Here is an 18,100-nt window from a genome sequence, read left to right as displayed (position 1 = left end):
GATACATGACCTGATTAAGACAAGTAAGAACATGGCATGGAGGTACTCAACAAGCTTAACAAAAGACCCAAAGTGACCTGGGGCCAAAAGGGTTCACAAAATATACTAACGGGCACACGAACATAGCTAAAACACAATCAGTTTTCAGACTTAGTGAAAACTGAGACATGCTGAAACATAACTCACGAAGGCATGTAAACGAGCTCGATGCACTCACTACGGTGCAAGTCATGGCAAGGAAAGCATACATCCACTAAGAAGGAACAAAATTCTAGCTAGACATGGCAAGAACAAAGGCATAGCATGCACGGAACAACTACAATAACATCGGCAAAATCGCAAACAAGTTGACGATCTGCCCAGATTCACAACGAAGCAAAAGTAGAGCTCGATTGACTCAAGCTAGGATGCTCCATAATTACAAACAAAGAGATGGATGGATAGAGCATAACATGATTAACAAAACTCCTTCACTGATCATCCTCAAAAGAGGCAAGGATCACTAGGAAACAAGCTGAACATATGGCATCATGAACTGAATAATCCCAGACTTGGTGAAAACAACAGTCTCTGAAAACAGATTTCCCGGGTGCCTCTCTTTGCAAGCTTGCACAGGTCACCACACACATCCTAAAAATGCATGGGTTGCACCTCTGGAAAGAAGACAAAATCCTTAACAATACATATGAAGGACTCACAGGCATAGCGTGCACACAATAATTATGGCAAAAATGACAAAAGTCTAAGATGAACTAGCAGATCTGACAAATAACTCACGAAGGCCTCTTCTAACAGCATTTTTGGCATCAAGATGAGCTCAAATGAAAATGAGGCAATGGAATGAAATGATGTAATCGTCGAGGCGAACATTTTGATATACTATATGTCCAAAACGGAGCTACGGATGCAAAGTTACAGCAGGTCAAAGATCGCATAAAAAATTAGGGTTCGGAGGGGCAAAAGTCAACCCCGATTCAAAATATGTCAGATCTGCACGGAAACCGAGGCACGGCTGGATCCGAGCTCGCCGGAGCTGTCGCGGTCGCCGGAGTGAGGAGAGGAGGGGCCGGCCGGTGCGGAGAGCTCGCCTGAGTGGGGCACCGGCGGCAAGGCGGCGCGGGCACGGCGACCGAGGCGGCGGGGTGGCGCGGCGGCGGCCGGAGGCGGCGAGAAGATCCGGCGCGGGGGCGCCTAGGCGACGGCGGCGGCGCGTGGCGGCTCCGGGCGCCGACGCGGGAGAAGACGGCGGCGGGGCGACCGGACGCGGGCGGCGGGGCGACCGCACGCGGGCGGCGGGGCGATGGGCTCTCGGGGGCCCTGCGCGGGCCGGGCGGGCCGCTGCGGTGGCCGGCTGCCACATGGTGCCCCGCGAGTGGCTGCAGGCGGCGGCGGGTGCGATCCGGACGTTGTCCGGCCTGGCGCGGACACGTCCGGCGGTGGCGGGATCTCTTTTTTTTTAGGGTTGGACGGGGAGAGATCCGAGATCCGAAAACGGGGGGGCTATTTATAGGAATAAGTGGAGCTAGGGGAGTCCAAATGAGGTGCGGTTTTCGGCCACGCGATCGTGATCGAACACTCTAGGACATGGAGCAGAGTTTGGTGGGTTTTGGGACAAATTGGAGGGGTGTTGGACTGCAACACACACGAGGCCTTTTCGGTCCCTCGGTTAACCGTTGGAGTACCAAACGAAGTCCAAATGGTACGGAACTTGACAAGCGGTCTACCGGTAGTAAACCAAGGCCGCTTGGCAAGTCTCGGTCCAATCCGGAAATGTTTAATCCCCACACACGAAAGAAAGCTAGAGATGACCACCGGAGGAGAATGACGCGCCGGAATGCAAAACGGACAACGGGAAAAAAGCTCGAATGCATGAGATGAACACATATGCAAATGCAATGCACATGATGACATGATATGAGATGCATGACAAAGACAACAACACACGGACACAAAGACCCGAACCGAGAAATAAATATAACTTAACGCCGGAAACGGCAAGAGTTGGAGTACAAATTGGGAAAGTTACATCCGGGGTGTTACAACACTCCACCACTACGAAAAGATCTCGTCCCGAGATCTAGGACGGAAAGAACGCCGGGTACTCAGAACGGAGGTGATCCTCGCGTTCCCAGGTAGCTTCACGGTCAGAATGGTGTGACCACTTGACTTTGAGAAATTTGATTGACTTGTTGCGAGTCTTGCGTTCAGTCTCTTCAAGAATAGCAACTGGGTGCTCACGATAGGAGAGATCTTCTTGGAGCTCAATGTCCTCAAAGTTGACTGTGCGGTCAGGAGTCTTGAAGCACTTTCGAAGCTGAGAGACATGGAACACGTCATGAACATTTGCAAAGTTTGAAGGAAGCTCGAGCTGATAGGCGAGGTCGCCTCTCTTGCTGACAATCTTGAAAGGTCCCACGTATCTAGGGGCAAGCTTCCCTTTGATACCGAAGCGACGAGTACCTTTCATAGGAGAGACACGGAGGTAAACATGATCTCCGATCTGGAAAGCCAAATCACGGTGCTTACTATCATAGTAGCTCTTCTGGCGGGATTGGGCTGCTTTGAGGTTATCACGAATGACTTTGCACATTTCTTCTGCTTCTGTGATTAAGTCATTACCCAAAAGCTGACGTTCACCGGTTTCAGACCAGTTGAGAGGGGTACGGCACTTCCTGCCATACAGAATTTCAAATGGGGCCTTGCCCGAACTTGCTTGAAAACTGTTGTTATATGAGAATTCAGCATAAGGAAGACAATCCTCCCACTTCATGCCGAAGGAGATCACACAAGCCCTGAGCATATCTTCAAGAATCTGGTTGACATGCTCGACTTGACCGCTTGTTTGAGGATGGAAAGCAGTGCTGAAGCGGATGTTGGTGCCCATGGCCTTCTGGAAAGAATCCCAAAACTTCGAGGTAAAGATGCTGCCACGGTCTGAAGATATCACTTGAGGAATACCGTGCAGAGAGACAATTCGAGAGGTATAGAGTTCCACCAATTGAGCTGCAGTGATCGACTCTTTGATAGGCAGAAAGTGAGCCACTTTGGTGAGTTTGTCAATGACAACAAATATAGCATCATTGCCATGCTTGGACTTTGGAAACCCAGTCACGAAGTCCATTTCAATGTGGTCAAACTTCCATTCTGGAATGGCAAGAGGTTGGAGGAGACCAACTGGCCTTTGGTGTTCTGCCTTCACTCTTCTGCAGACATCACATTCATTCACGAATTGAGCGATCTCGCGCTTCATTCGAGTCCACCAATAAGCTTGCTTGAGGTCCTGATACATCTTCGTGCTCCCAGGGTGGATGGAGAGGAGAGAATTGTAAGCCTCGTTCATGATCACTTTACGGAGGTCACCTTTGGGCACAACAATACGATCCTCGAAGAAGAGAGTGTCCTTGTCATGAAGGCGGTAGCACTTGTACTTGGACTGACTCTTGGCAATCCCAATCTTCACCTTTTTCACCATAGCATCAAGAAGCTGGGCTTGGCGAATCTGGTCTTCTAAGGTAGGAGAGACTTGAAGGTTGGCGAGGAAACCTTGAGGAACAACTTGCAGATTAAGTTTGCGGAAAGCTTCACAAAGCTCAGGTTGATAAGGCTTGAGAATCAGACTGTTGCAATACGCTTTCCTGCTCAAAGCGTCAGCAATCAAATTTGCCTTGCCTGGAGTGTACTCAATACTCGGATTATACTCTTGAATCATTTCGACCCATCGAGTTTGCCTGAGGTTGAGATTAGGCTGAGTGAAGATGTACTTGAGACTCTTGTGATCAGTGAAAATGTCCACTTTTCTTCCCAATAGAAGATGTCTCCAAGTCAAAAGAGCATGCACAACTGCCGCCAAGACGAAATCATGAGTGGGTTATTTCTTCTCATTAGGCTTCAACTGGCGAGATGTATAAGCAACAACTTTCTTCTCTTGCATCAATACTGCGCCAAGACCTTGGAGAGAGGCATCACAAAAGACCTCGTACGGCTTGGATTCATCAGGCGGAGTCAAAACTGGAGCAGTGATCAACTTCTCTTTCAAAGTGTTGAAGGCAATATCACACTCCGGAGACCAAACGTACTTGACGTGCTTCTGAAGAAGATTTGAGAGAGGCTTTGCGATCTTAGAAAAGTTTTCAACGAATCTTCGGCAATAGCTTGCGAGACCGAGAAAACTGCGGAGTTGCTTCACGTTCTGAGGAGGTTCCCAATTCACAATCGCAGACACCTTCTCAGGATTCACGGCAATGCCCTTGGCAGAGATGATATGACCAAGATAAAGAACCTCATCGAGCCAAAATTCACACTTGGAGAACTTGGCATAGAACTGATGTTCTCTGAGCTTATCAAGAACCAAACGCAAGTGCTTGGCATGATCTTCCTTGTTCTTCGAGAAAACCAGAATGTCGTCGAGATAGACCAAAACGAAGTCATTGGTGTAGGCGTTGAAGATGAAGTTCATCATGCGAGAGAACGTCGGAGGAGTGTTGGCGAGGCCAAAAGACATGACGGTGTATTCATATGAACCAAAGCTTGTTCTGAATGCTGTCTTGGGAATATCTTCTTCACGAATGCGAATCTGGTGATAACCCATACGGAGATCAAGCTTGGAGAACACTTGAGCACCTTTGAGTTGTTCGAACAGCTCATTGATGTTGGGAAGTGGGTATTTGTTCTTGATGGTCTTCTTGTTCACTGGACGGTAATCAACACAAAGTCGGTCCGTTCCATCCTTCTTCTTCACAAAAAGAACACCACAACCCCACGGAGAAGAACTGGGCCGGATGAGACCCATTCTTTCTTGCTCATCAAGTTGTTTCTTCAGCTCCTTCAACTCTTCAGGTCCGAGCTTGTAAGGATGTTTGCACACAGGTTCCGTGCCAGGCTCAAGTTCAATAACGAATTCAACTGGCCGGTGCGGAGGCATTCCTGGGAGCTCTTCTGGAAATACGTCTTGATATTCGCAAACGACTGGAATTCGAGAGATAGCATCCAATTCACCCTTCTCATTGAGAGAAAACAGACGGATGGAATTATCCCGAGCGGCAAAGACAATTACATCCTCAGACAAATGAGTCAATTGAATCTGCCTGGCTGCACAATCAAGCTGAGCCTTGTGCTTAGAAAGCCAATCCATCCCGAGAATAAGATCAATATCTGAGTTACCAAGAACCATTGGAGAAGCCAGAAACTTGAAGTCACCCATCAAGATAGGTATATCCGGAACCATCAAACTAGAACTCAGACGCTTAGCTGGAGAGACAACTTGCATAGCTCTAGGTAAAGCCTTAGGACTAAAATTGTTCTCCGATGCAAATGGGAATGACATGAAGGAATGCGATGCACCAGAGTCAAAAAGTACTTTTGCGGGAATATCATTAACAGGAAGGTTACCCATGATGACATCTGAAGAATCCTCTGCCTGAGCTGCATTCATCAAATTGACCTTGGCATGCTTGGGGTTATGCTTGACCACAGCTGTACTTGCCGATCTGACAGGAGGAGGAGGAGGAAGACGCCTCTGGTTGAGACACTTGTTGGCATAGTGACCCTTCTGTTGGCACTTGTTACACGTGACCTCTGAAAGCGGATGGTGGTACGGAGCACTCGATCTTGGAGCTTGAGACGAAGTCTTGTTCTGAAAGTCAGGGTTGGGTGGGTGGGAAGAACCACTGCCACCTTTGCTCTTCTGCTGATACGGCTGATGGAGCAGAGGAGGAGGAAGCCAAAACTTCTGCTGCTTGGCCACTTGAGTAGAGGAAGAAGGAGTAGCATCTCTGACTCGCTTCTTGGAAGCATCACACCTCAACTGAGCAGCCTCTAGCTTCAGCGCCATGTTGTAGAACTCATCGTATCTCAAGGGCTCGAAGAGAACAAGAGCGAGCTGAATTTCTTCTCTGAGACCACCCCTGAACTGATATATCATGCTCTTCTCATCAGGCACGTCCTGCTTGGCAAAGCGGGCGAGCTTCTGGAACAACTTGTTGTAGTCATAGACAGACAAAGAGCCTTTCTTCAGATTGCGGAATTCCTCATGCTTGCTTTCAACCATGCTCTGCGGAATATGATGAGCTCGGAAATCTCGACGGAAATCATCCCAAGTGATAACACGTCCACCTCTGGAGTCCTTGTACTGCTGGAACCATTCTGCAGCTTGATCTTTGAGTTGGAAGGAAGCGAACTTGACAAAGTCCTCAGGCCTGACGTTACTGCACTCGAAATGCTTACACAGATCCACAAGCCAATCGTCAGCATTGGTTGCCTCAACACAATTGCTGAAATTCTTTGGCCCGTTAGCAAGGAACTGGTTGAGTGTAGCAAAGTGACTCTGATTGCTGCCTTGATTCCCTTGACTGCCTTGATTGCGCTCTTGGAGAATTTGCATGATCAGCTGTGTGTTTGCATTGGTTGCGGCCATCACAGCTTGCCATGCCTATGGAGGAGGTGGAGGCGGTGGCGGATCAGGATTCGGAGTCGTGCGCGTTGGAGGAGCCATCCTGAAGAGGTTGACCACCATTAGCACATTGATAGATAAATATTGAAGCTGAATCCAACGGAATGAAAATTGCAACATATAGTCTTCACATCCGAACAAAATGAACGAATGCATTCCTCTTCAAATGGTCACATATCCATAAATTGAGAAGCCACGTAGAATTAAGGTAGAGAAATAAATCAACAAGGTACGGATCAAGAACGAATAATCGGTAAGAAATCCCAATCTCAAACCAATATCCGTGGAAGAAGAACTAGAGCTACTAGAATTCCCACCTATGAAACTCCCGAACCTTTCCGGTTATGCAATCAGGTGTTGGGGATACAGGGGAAGCATAATATCTCACCCAAACTAGCAAATCCTACATCCAGCTGTATCCATCCTTCAACACATAACCAAGAAAACTTCGGAAACCATCTACCTCAACCTTCGAAAAGCATCCGTTATACAAGTTATGGCGATACTCCCGAACTCCCGCCCCAGTACTGGGTGGCGTCGAGGTTATCTCACCAACGAACTGCATAAAAGAGATTTTCGATGTCGGCGAACATAACTCAAGTATTCCAGAATTGCAACGATAAAATTATGATGACAACACCTCAGAGCTCAACTCCCCGGGACACTTCCACTAAACCCCTGACAGGAGGCACCAAGACAGTATTCTCATCATAAGCCATCGAAACGATTCCAAGATACTCGCGTGATCCTAAAATTTTTTTAGTGAAATTTGAGAAGAGAAGAGTCAAAACTCTACGTCAGGATGCCTTACCAGAGCGATGAGGAGACTGGGAAGTAAAAAGAATTCCTAAACTCTCCGATATATAATTCCTAAAGACTCAAAACATTTTTCTAGACACAACTCGGCTGCTAAAAACGATCAAGCAATGGGGCTCCTAAGGTCGGGGAAGGCTCTAATTACCAACTTGTAACACCCTCGATGCGACTATAGCTCCCACGTGTCGAGGCACGACTTAGAGACATAATCGCATTGAAGCCATATGTCGCAAGTTAGGCAATCTTCACAACATCCCATGTAATATGAATAATAAAGGGGAGAACATAGTTGGCTTACACTCGCCACGTCAATCAAGTACATAAATAACATTATATCATCCAAAACACTCATGGCCCGACTACGGCGCCAAAATAGAAGAAAACCCAACATGCGACAACAGTCCCAATCACCCCCAACTGGGCACCACTACTGATCATCGGGAAAGGAAACGTAGTAACGCTGAGAGTCCTCGTTGAACTCCCACTTGAGCTCGTACTCGTCACCTGGAGCGGAATCACCTGGACCTGCATCTGGAGTTATGGTATCTGTGAGCCACAGGGACTCAGCAATCTCGCACCCTCGCGATCAAAACTATTTAAGCTTGTAGGAAGGATAGGAAAATATATATGTGGAGCTGCAGCAAGCGACTAGCATATGTGGTGGCTAACTTATACGCAAAAGAGAGCGAGAAGAGGAGGCAAAGCATGAGCGAGAAACTAGAGAGCAACCTGCGCAAACATTACTCCAACACCGTGTCCACTTCCCGGACTCCGCCGAGAAGAGGCCATCACGGTAACACACTCAGTTGATTCATTTTAATTAATTAAGGTTCAAGTTATCTACAACAGGACATTAACAAATTCCCATCTTCCCATAACCGCGGGCACGGCTTTCGAAAGTTCAATCCCTGCAGGGGAGTCCCAACTTACCCCATGACAAGCTCTCGCGTTCAACGAAGGAATAGACCTCCTCCCAAGACGTTCCAGTCAGACTCGGTATCTCGGTAACTCAAGACACTTCGACAGGTTAAAACAAGACCAGCAACACCGCCCGAATGTGCCGACAAATCCCGATAGGAGCTGCACATATCTCTTTCTCAGGGCACACTCAGATGAGACTAGCTACGAGTAAAACCAACCCTCAAGTTTCCCCGAGGTGGCCCCGCAGGCAGCTCAGTTCGGACCAACACTCAGAGGAGCACTGGCCCGTGGGGGGGGGGCTAAAATAAGATGACCCTTGAGTCTGCAGAACCCAAGGGAAAAAAGGCTGGGTGGCAAATGGTAAAACCAAGGTTGGGCATTGCTGGAAAAGCTTTAATCAAGGCGAAATATCAAGGGGTTCCCATTATAACCCAACCGCGTAAGGAACGCAAAATCCGGGAACATAACACCGATATGACGGAAACTAGGGCGGCAAGAGTGGAACAAAAACACTAGGCGAGAGGCCGGGCCTTGCACCATTTCCCAAGTATATAGATGCATTAAGATAACATAGCAATATAATGGTATCCCAACAAGTGAATAAAAGATGTTCCAACAAGGAACGGCCTCCAATCTTCACCTGCAACTAGCAACGCTATAAGAGGGGCTGAGCAAAGCGGTAACATAGCCAATCAACGGTTTGCTAGGACATGGTGGGTTAGAGATTTGACATGGAAATTGGGAGGCTGACAAGCAAATGGTAGGCATCGTAGCATTGGCATAGCAAAAGAGCGAGCAAACTAGCATAGCAAAGATAGTAGTGATTTCGAGGGTATGATCATCTTGCCTGCACAGTTGTCAGAGTTGACTGGATCCTCACAAGCAAAATACACGGGCTCCTCGGTAGCGAACTTGTCTCCCGGCTCTACCCAGACAAGACAAACAAGCAACAAGGATACAATCAACCACGTGCAAGACCAAGCAATATGATGAAATAAAGATATGCTATGCGGGATGCGATGCGGGATGCAAAATGCAAGATATGACAGGAAATGCATGAACCTGGCCTCAACTTGGAATTCCAAGGGTGCCACTGGAAATATGAGATGAAATCGCTTGAAAACGATATAAAGAACGCCGGAATCGGAGTTGCGGTTTGGAAATGGCTAGCGTTTTAAGATATGACACCGGTCTGCGATTTACAGCAAGTAGGCATCTAAATGCAATGAGATGAACATGCTACAGCCACCAAACATGACAACAAAATACATGGCAGGGATGCACACAAGATGCTTAACAAAAGACTAGCACTAAGCCACGGCCAATTCATCCGTTACGAGGTTCAAACAAGCATGGCGAAAACGCAAATGCAAAACAGATTTCAGACTTAGTGAAATTAACACTTGTCTGAAATTTCAGATCACGAAGCCCTCTTCGGAGCAGCAAAACAACATGATACATGACCTGATTAAGACAAGTAAGAACATGGCATGGAGCTACTCAACAAGCTTAACAAAAGACCCAAAGTGACCTGGGGCCAAAAGGTTCAAAAAATATACTAACGGGCACACGAACATAGCTAAAACACAATCAGTTTTCAGACTTAGTGAAAACTGAGACATGCTGAAACATAACTCACGAAGGCATGTAAACGAACTCGATGCACTCACTACGGTGCAAGTCATGGCAAGTCAAGCATACATTCACTAAGAAGGAACAAAATTCTAGCTAGACATGGCAAGAACAAAGGCATAGCATGCACGGAACAACTACAATAACATCGGCAAAATCGCAAACAAGTTGACGATCTGCCCAGATTCACAACGAAGCAAAAGTAGAGCTCGATTGACTCAAGCTAGGATGCTGCATAATTGCAAACAAATACATGGATGGATAGAGCATAACATGATTAACAAAACTCCTTTACTGATCATCCTCAAAAGGGGCAAGGATCACTAGGAAACAAGCTGAACATATGGCATCATGAACTGAATAATCCCAGACTTGGTGAAAACAAGTCTCTGAAAACAGATTTCCCGGGTGCCTCTCTTTGCAAGCTTGCAAAAGTCACCACACACATCCTAAAAATGCATGGGTTGCACCTCTGGAAAGAAGACAAAATCCTTAACAATACATATGAAGGACTCACAGGCATAGCGTGCACACAATAATTATGGCAAAAATGACAAAAGTCTAAGATGAACTAGCAGATCTGACAAATAACTCACGAAGGCCTCTTCTAACAGCATTTTGGGCATCAAGATGAGCTCAAATGAAAATGATGCAATGGAATGAAATGATGTACTCGTCGAGGCGAACATTTTGATATACTATATGTCCAAAACGGAGCTACGGATGCAAAGTTACAGCAGGTCAAAGATCGCATAAAAAATTAGGGTTCGGAGGGGAAAAAGTCAACCCCGATTCAAAATATCTTAGATCTGCACGGAAACCGAGGCACGGCTGGATCCGAGCTCGCCGGAGCTGTCGCGGTCGCCGGAGTGCGGAGAGGAGGGGCCGACCGGTGCGGAGAGCTTGCCTGAGTGGGGCGCCGGCGGCGAGGCGGCGCGGGCGCGGCGACCGAGGCGGCGGGGTGGCGCGGCGGCGGCCGGAGGCGGCGAGAAGATCCGGCGCGGGGGCGCCTAGGCGACGGCGGCGGCGCGTGGCGGCTCCGGGCGCCGGCGCGGGAGAAGACGGCGGCGGGGCGACCAGACGCGGGCGGCGGGGCGACCGGACGCGGGCGGCGGGGCGATGGGCTCTTGGGGGCCCTGCGCGGGCCGGGCGGGCCGCGGCGGCGGCGGTGGCCGGCTACCACGTGGCGCCCCGCGAGTGGCTGCGGGCAGTGGCGGGTGCGATCCGGACGTTGTCCGGCCTGGCGCGGACACGTCCGGCGGCGGCGGGATCTCTTTTTTTTTTAGGGTTGGACGGGGACAGATCCGAGATCCGAAAACGGGGGGGGGGGCTATTTATAGGCATAAGTGGAGCTAGGAGAGTCCAAATGAGGTGCGGTTTTCGGCCACGCGATCGTGATCGAACGCTCTAGGACATGGAGCATAGTTTGGTGGGTTTTGGGCCAAATTTGAGGGGTGTTGGGCTGCAACACACACGAGGCCTTTTCGGTCCCTCGGTTAACCGTTGGAGTACCAAACGAAGTCCAAATGGTACGAAACTTGACAGGCGGTCTACCGGTAGTAAACCAAGGCCGCTTGGCAAGTCTCGGTCCAATCCGGAAATGTCTAATCCCCACACACGAAAGAAAGCTAGAGATGACCACCGGAGGAGAACGACGCGCCGGAATGCAAAACGGACAACGGGAAAAAAGCTCGAATGCATGAGATGAACACGTATGCAAATGCAATGCACATGATGACATGATATGAGATGCATGACAAAGACAACAACACACGGAGACAAAGACCCGAACCCGAGAAATAAATATAACTTAACGCCGGAAACGGCAAGAGTTGGAGTACAAATTGGGAAAGTTACATCCGGGGTGTTACAAATACTCACAACTGTCATGAATCACTCAAACCAATCCACGTCTACGAGCATAGCATAGCAGTATAAGCATAAATAAAAACTCCCAGGGTTTAAATAAAGGACAATAGGTTCTACCTCATCAATTACTTCCCAACACCCAAATGTTATCAAATCCTAACCATGCAGTGTTTGAGGATTGAACTAATGCATAAAAACTGGGTAATAAAGGGGTATGATCAAAGTGTTACTTGCCTTGCTGACGATCTGCAAACCCTAGAGACTCGTTGTAGCATGCTTCGCACTCCGGAAATTATATCGCAAACAAACAATAACATACATAAGCACTCAAGCATAGATGCAAGGGTAAAACTAAGATGAAAATTCCAAACTGAAAGTTCAACTAAAGTGCTTCGACTTGCAAAAACAATCTATCAAATCGAAGCTATGAAACTCAAACTACGATCAAAAGAAGTTTGAATTCAAATCTTCTTGAAACCAAATTTTAATTTGTCAAAACCATGTTCAAGTTGATTAACTGGAAAGAGAGGTTCGAGACGAAGATTTTGGTGTCGGTTTCACTGGACTTGGACGAACGGTTAAAAAGTAACGAGGGTTTGAAGATCAGGGACTAATCTATGATAAAAATAATCACGGATAGGTCCCTAGCAGAAAATAATATAAAAAAGAAAAGACTAATGAACGAATGTTCGTTAACAGAGATAAAAGAATGAACACATTCGTGAACAGAAGTGTTCGGGTGAACGTTCGCCAAATAACGGAACCGAAGAAAACAACCGATCTAACCGATCCAAAACGAAAAACCAAAAAACCGGTGACAGCGGCGGTGTTTAGGTCTCATTTAAGGAATGGGAATGAACTACAAACTTGTTGTCATCCTGAAACATTTAGAATCTCGGTTTTTAAATCCCAGTAAATCAAAAACTCACCCAAAAACATGAAACTTGGCATGGTTTCATGACATGGCACATATACATCGTGGTCAAAAAATCGTCCAGTTTGAGAAGAGGCTTAGTAGCCAACGAAGTTCTTTTTGAAACGAAAAATTGACACGTTAATATCGCAAACGGTTGTATTATATGAACCATGTCAAAATTTAACCATACTTGGTGGGCGTGCATGCAGCTGTTTGATTAGATGGGACGAGCGCGAGAAGTCCGCCTTGCAGGCTCGACGAGACGCGTGCGAGCAGTCCGCCGTGCAGACTCGACGGGACGCGTGCATCCTCTCCACCTCACAGGCTTGACGGGACACGTGCGAGCAGCAAGGCCGCCCATGCTCACCGGGAAGCGAGCTCTTTGACCTCCATGCACCAGCCGCCGCCCACCTCGCTCAAAACTTCTCCATTAATGGGTTAATTAAAGAACCTAGACGAAGGGTGTTTGTTTGTGATCCCATTGCAGCATTTGCTTTGTTCGGGTTTTCAACTCGTATTCCTGCCTAATTTAAATTGCCACATAGGGCGACGGATAATACGACCACAAATAAAATGGCAACGGATAATACAACGACAAATTTACAATGGCGAGGGTAATAATTGTCTTACATATTCCTGATAATATAAAATGCCACATGCGGCAAAGCCCGGAAGACACGGGGGGCACGAGAAGAAGGAAATCGCAGACAACGATCTGGATCGCTACAGTCTCTCTCGTCGAGACGTCGACGGATCACCGAGTGACGACATCCTCCAGCTCCTTCTTCAATTCCTCACGACTTTGCTTGAAAGCAGCCACGGATTCCTCCACCTCCTGTCGCACTCGATCCGGAGCTTCCTCAAGTCACCCATCAGTTCCTCGACGACCGCTGTCAGTGTCATCCCCTACACTGCTCTGCTCATTCAGCATCTTCCAGCCGGCGGCCTCCTCCTTCTAGGTGGCGCCTTGAGAAGCTTCGCATTTTCAACCATGAGTTGCTCGATGAGGTCGGTCGCCTTGTCAACCGAGGCATCGCTGATCTCGAGCAACTTCATCAAGCCGTCGACCAGCTCCTGCTGCGTAATGAGGCCAGCGAGAATGTCATCGTGCCAACCAAGGACTTCAGCAACACCAGCTCGTCATGATGGCCGAAGCGGCGAGTGTGCTTGTGAGAGCCCTCACATGCCCATGAGAGCTTGTTCGAGGGCTCCACGGCGCGCCGGGACATCTCTGCTGCGGCTGCCGCTTCGCGGCAGGACCTCTCTAGTGCTTCCGCGGCCTTGGTCTTTGCTGCCTGGTTATATGTCCACCCGAAACTCCTCCTACCGGTCATGGCGGAACGACTTGACATGATAGACCAGTTTCGTGGGTGATGAGGAGAGGAACCGTGATGTAATTTTCTAGTGCATAGTTTTTATAGCTAGGTGCTAAGTGTGAACACACATTAGTTTGACCGGTGTGAACACATATTAGTTTGATCTGTGTGAATAGATTTGCAATTACTTATTGCGTTGTAATCTGCAATGTGACGAGAAACAAAGTCAAAATTTATTGATGGTTCTGGGCCTACAAAGCCTCGTTTCTGTTGTTCTACCTCATCGCAAATAGTTCTTTTGGATCAACCGTATGCCACGCATCGAAAACCCGAAATGTGGGCCCTTGTTCTCGGATGTACATCTACGTGTCTGCCCACTATCACACATGGTCATGATATCACCATCGTGTCCTATGGATGTGCCGGCGTGTCTCCCACGGGGTGCCAGAAGGTTGACCATGTGGTTGCTCACCTTGGTGTCCCTGTGCGTGCTCTGCTCGCCATTGAGGCAAAACTATAATGGCAGCGGTTAATAATTGTCTCACATATTCAGGATAATTTAAAATTCCACATGCGGCAAGGCACAAAACACTCATGACCTACTTATGCATACAATTGTTATAAAATATAGGCTAAAAGGCTGAGTCAGCAGACTTCCAACGACAGTCTTATCGGAATCCATGATCAGCATATCACCCTTGCGGCCGTTCATTATGCGTAACTTACTAATCATCGCACATGATTACTCGCAGACGCATCATGTGCGATACTCCTAGACACCGCAAGCAACTAGTTTGCATTTTCAATGTTTTTTGTACGAACAGAATGTTGGAGAACGCAGTAATTTCAAAAAAATCCTACGCACACGCGAGATCATGGTGATGCATAGCAACGAGAGGGGAGAGTATTGTCTACGTACCCTTGTAGACCATAAGCGGAAGCGTTATGATAACGCGGTTGATGTAGTCGTGCGTCTTCATGATCGACAGATCCTAGTACCGAAAGTATGGCACCTCCGCGATCTGCACACATTCAGCTCGGTTAAGTCCCACGAACTCATGATCCAGTAGAGTGTCGAGGGAGAGCTTTGTCAGCTCAATGGCGTGATGACAGTGATGATGATGCTGCCGAAACAGGGCTTCGCCTAAGCACCGCTACGATATGACCGAGGTGGATTATGGTGGAGGGGGCACCGCACACGGCTAAGAGATCAATGATCAACTTGTGTGTCTATGGGGTGCCCCCTCCTCCCGTATATAAAGGAGTGGAGGATGGGGAGAGGTCCGGCCTCCAAGTCGCGCCAAAGGGGGGAGTCCTACTCCCGGTGGGAGTAGGATTCCCCCTTCCCTAGTTGGAGTAGGAGAGGGAAGGAAGGGGGAGAAAGAGAGAAGGAAAGGGGGGCCGGCACCCCTTCCCAATTTGGATTGGGCTTGGGGGGTGCCCCCACCTTGGCCGCCGCCTCCTCCTTTCCACTATGGCCCATTAAGGCCCATTGACTCCCCGAGGGGGTTCCGGTAACCCCCCGGTACTCCGGTATATGCCGGAACTCTCTCGAAACCTTTCCGATGTCCAAACATAGTCATCCAATATATCGATCTTTATGTCTCGACCATTTCGAGACTCCTCGTCATGTCCGTGATCACATCCGGGACTCCGAAATACCTTCGGTACATCAAAACACATAAACTCATAATACCGATCGTCACCGAACATTAAGCGTGCGGACCCTACGGGTTCGAGAACTATGTAGACATGACCAAGATACATCTTCGGTCAATAACCAATAGCGGAACCTGGATGTTCATATTGGCTCCCACATATTCTACGAAGATCTTTATCGGTCAAACCGCATAACGATATACGTTATTCCCTTTGTCATCAGTATGTTACTTGCCCGAGATTCGATCGTCGGTATCTCAATACCTAGCTCAATCTCGTTACCGGCAAGTCTATTTACTCGTTCCGTAATGCATCATCCCACAACTAACTCATTAGTCACATTGCTTGCAAGGCTTATATTGATGTGCATTACCGAGAGGGCCCAGAGATACCTCTCCGACAATCGGAGTGACAAATCCTAATCTCGACCTATGCCAACTCAACAAACACCATCGGAGACACCTATAGAGCACCTTTATAATCACCCAGTTATGTTGTGACATTTGGTAGCACACAAAGTGTTCCTCCAGTATTCGGGAGTTGCATGATCTCATAGTCATAGGAACATGTATAAGTTTTGGAGAAAGTAATAACAACAAACTAAACGATTATCATGCTAAGCTATTATTGCAGGGGAGAAGGATTCATTGCAGGGGCTGTTATTGATTGCACCAAAGGCAATGTCACTTTTCATGTTAATGGCAATGACCATACGGTACACTTTCCGAGGAAACAACCTAAAGTTCATAGTATAAACTTTATTGGAAAAATTCCATCGATTATTTTTGGAGGTTTTGAATTTCCTCTTCCTACTGTCAAGAAGAAATATGATATTCTTATTGTCGGGGATGTGCATATCCCCGTTGAGGTAACCTAGTGTTATTCGAAAATTCTCCGGTTCCATGTTACTCGGAATGAGTTTGTTAACAAGACCTGATCAACCTTGTTGGTGGATTCTTTTTATGAGCATGAGATAGATGAATTTAGAAAACACAACTCTTTGTACCCTCTTTTTACTTTCTGTTATTTATATTAAATAAAGCAAAATAGTATTTTTTCTGTCTGTTTTCTGAATTATCAATGCAATAAAAAATACCCCGAAAATAAAAGTTCTCCAAATGCCCTGAAAATTAAATATGATTTTTTCTGGAATATTTGAGAATATCCGGCACTGAAAAAACAGCAGGGGGAGCAACCACCTGGCCACGAGGGTGGAGGGCACGCCCTACCCCCCTGGGTGCGTCCCCTGCCTCGTGGGCCCATGGTGGCTCCCCTCCACTTATTCCAGCTACCACACACTCCTTCTTCCTCCCACAAACATCACTAACCAGCTCAAACCCAAGCCCAAGCTCATCTTGCTGCCATTTTCGATCTCCTTGCTCAAAGCTCCATTCAAAAAACTGCTTTGGGGGATTGTTCTTTGGTATGTGACTCCTCCAATGGTCCAATTAGTTTTTGTTCTAGTGCTTTATTCATTGCATATTTTTGCTGCTTAGGTGACCCTGTTCTTGAGCTTGCATGTCAAATTTATGTGATCAAAAGTAATTTTAATGCATTATATATCCTCTATGCACTTGTGGGAGTAGTTGCTATCAATTTTGTTGAGTTTGGTTCACTTTTATTTTTGAAGTTACTAAAATTTCAGAAATTTTTCAGAGGAAGAAATATGTTTAGGAAAATGTACCAAGGTGGTCCTTCAAGGAAGCAAGGACCTAGGCTCGCAATACGCGATGCCGATGATGAACCACCGAGGGAAGCTCAAGTGCGGGCTTGTGAATGGACTTCAGAGGACTTTATGGATCGAGCAGGAATTAAGGAAGAATTTAACGCATATGTGGGTAATGCTGATCTTGAGAGCTTCAAGGAAGATAAGTGCCGCCAGTACCACTATCTCACTGATTCCTTTGTGAGAAGGTTTGAATTTTCATCATCATGCAATTCTCAAACTGTCATGATTTATCTCTATGAAAATTCTTATACTATGGACTTAGAGGATTTTAACACTGCTTGCAAACTTCCACAATGGGGTAGTCCTAATGAACCTCGCAAATCTGAATTTAGAGATTTTCTTGCAAGTATAACTATGGGGGAATCTAGAGACATAACACAAGCTATCATAGGGAGCATTCATTTTCCTGCTATACATTATTTTGCTCTCTTCATAGGTAGGTGCATAAATGGTAAGGATGAAGCATGTCACATGTGTGTCCCTGACCTCAGTGTTCTCAGGAGTGTTGTATTAGGAGATAAACATTATAATTTGGGAGCCATTGTTGCACGTAGGTTGCATAATAATAGATTTAATGGAGATTTCTTTGGTGGAATTTATGCAACCCGTCTAGCTAATTTTCTTGATATACCTATACGTGGGTATGATATTGAGTTGCCTCCTGTTTATTTAGATTAGGGACAATTCCATTTCTGCCCCTAACTAGAACCCACTACTCAAATTTTCCCCTAATTTCAATGTGTGCTCAAATCTTCCCCTCTACCGTTAGTTGCCCTTATAGAAATGTCCTTCTG

This window comes from Triticum urartu, chromosome 7A, assembly GCF_056163025.1.
Source record: "Triticum urartu cultivar PI428250 chromosome 7A, HENAU_Tu73, whole genome shotgun sequence".
NCBI classification, from domain to species: domain Eukaryota; kingdom Viridiplantae; phylum Streptophyta; class Magnoliopsida; order Poales; family Poaceae; genus Triticum; species Triticum urartu.
The sequence above is the reverse complement of the archived record's forward strand: the minus strand, read 5'-3'. Positions refer to the sequence as shown.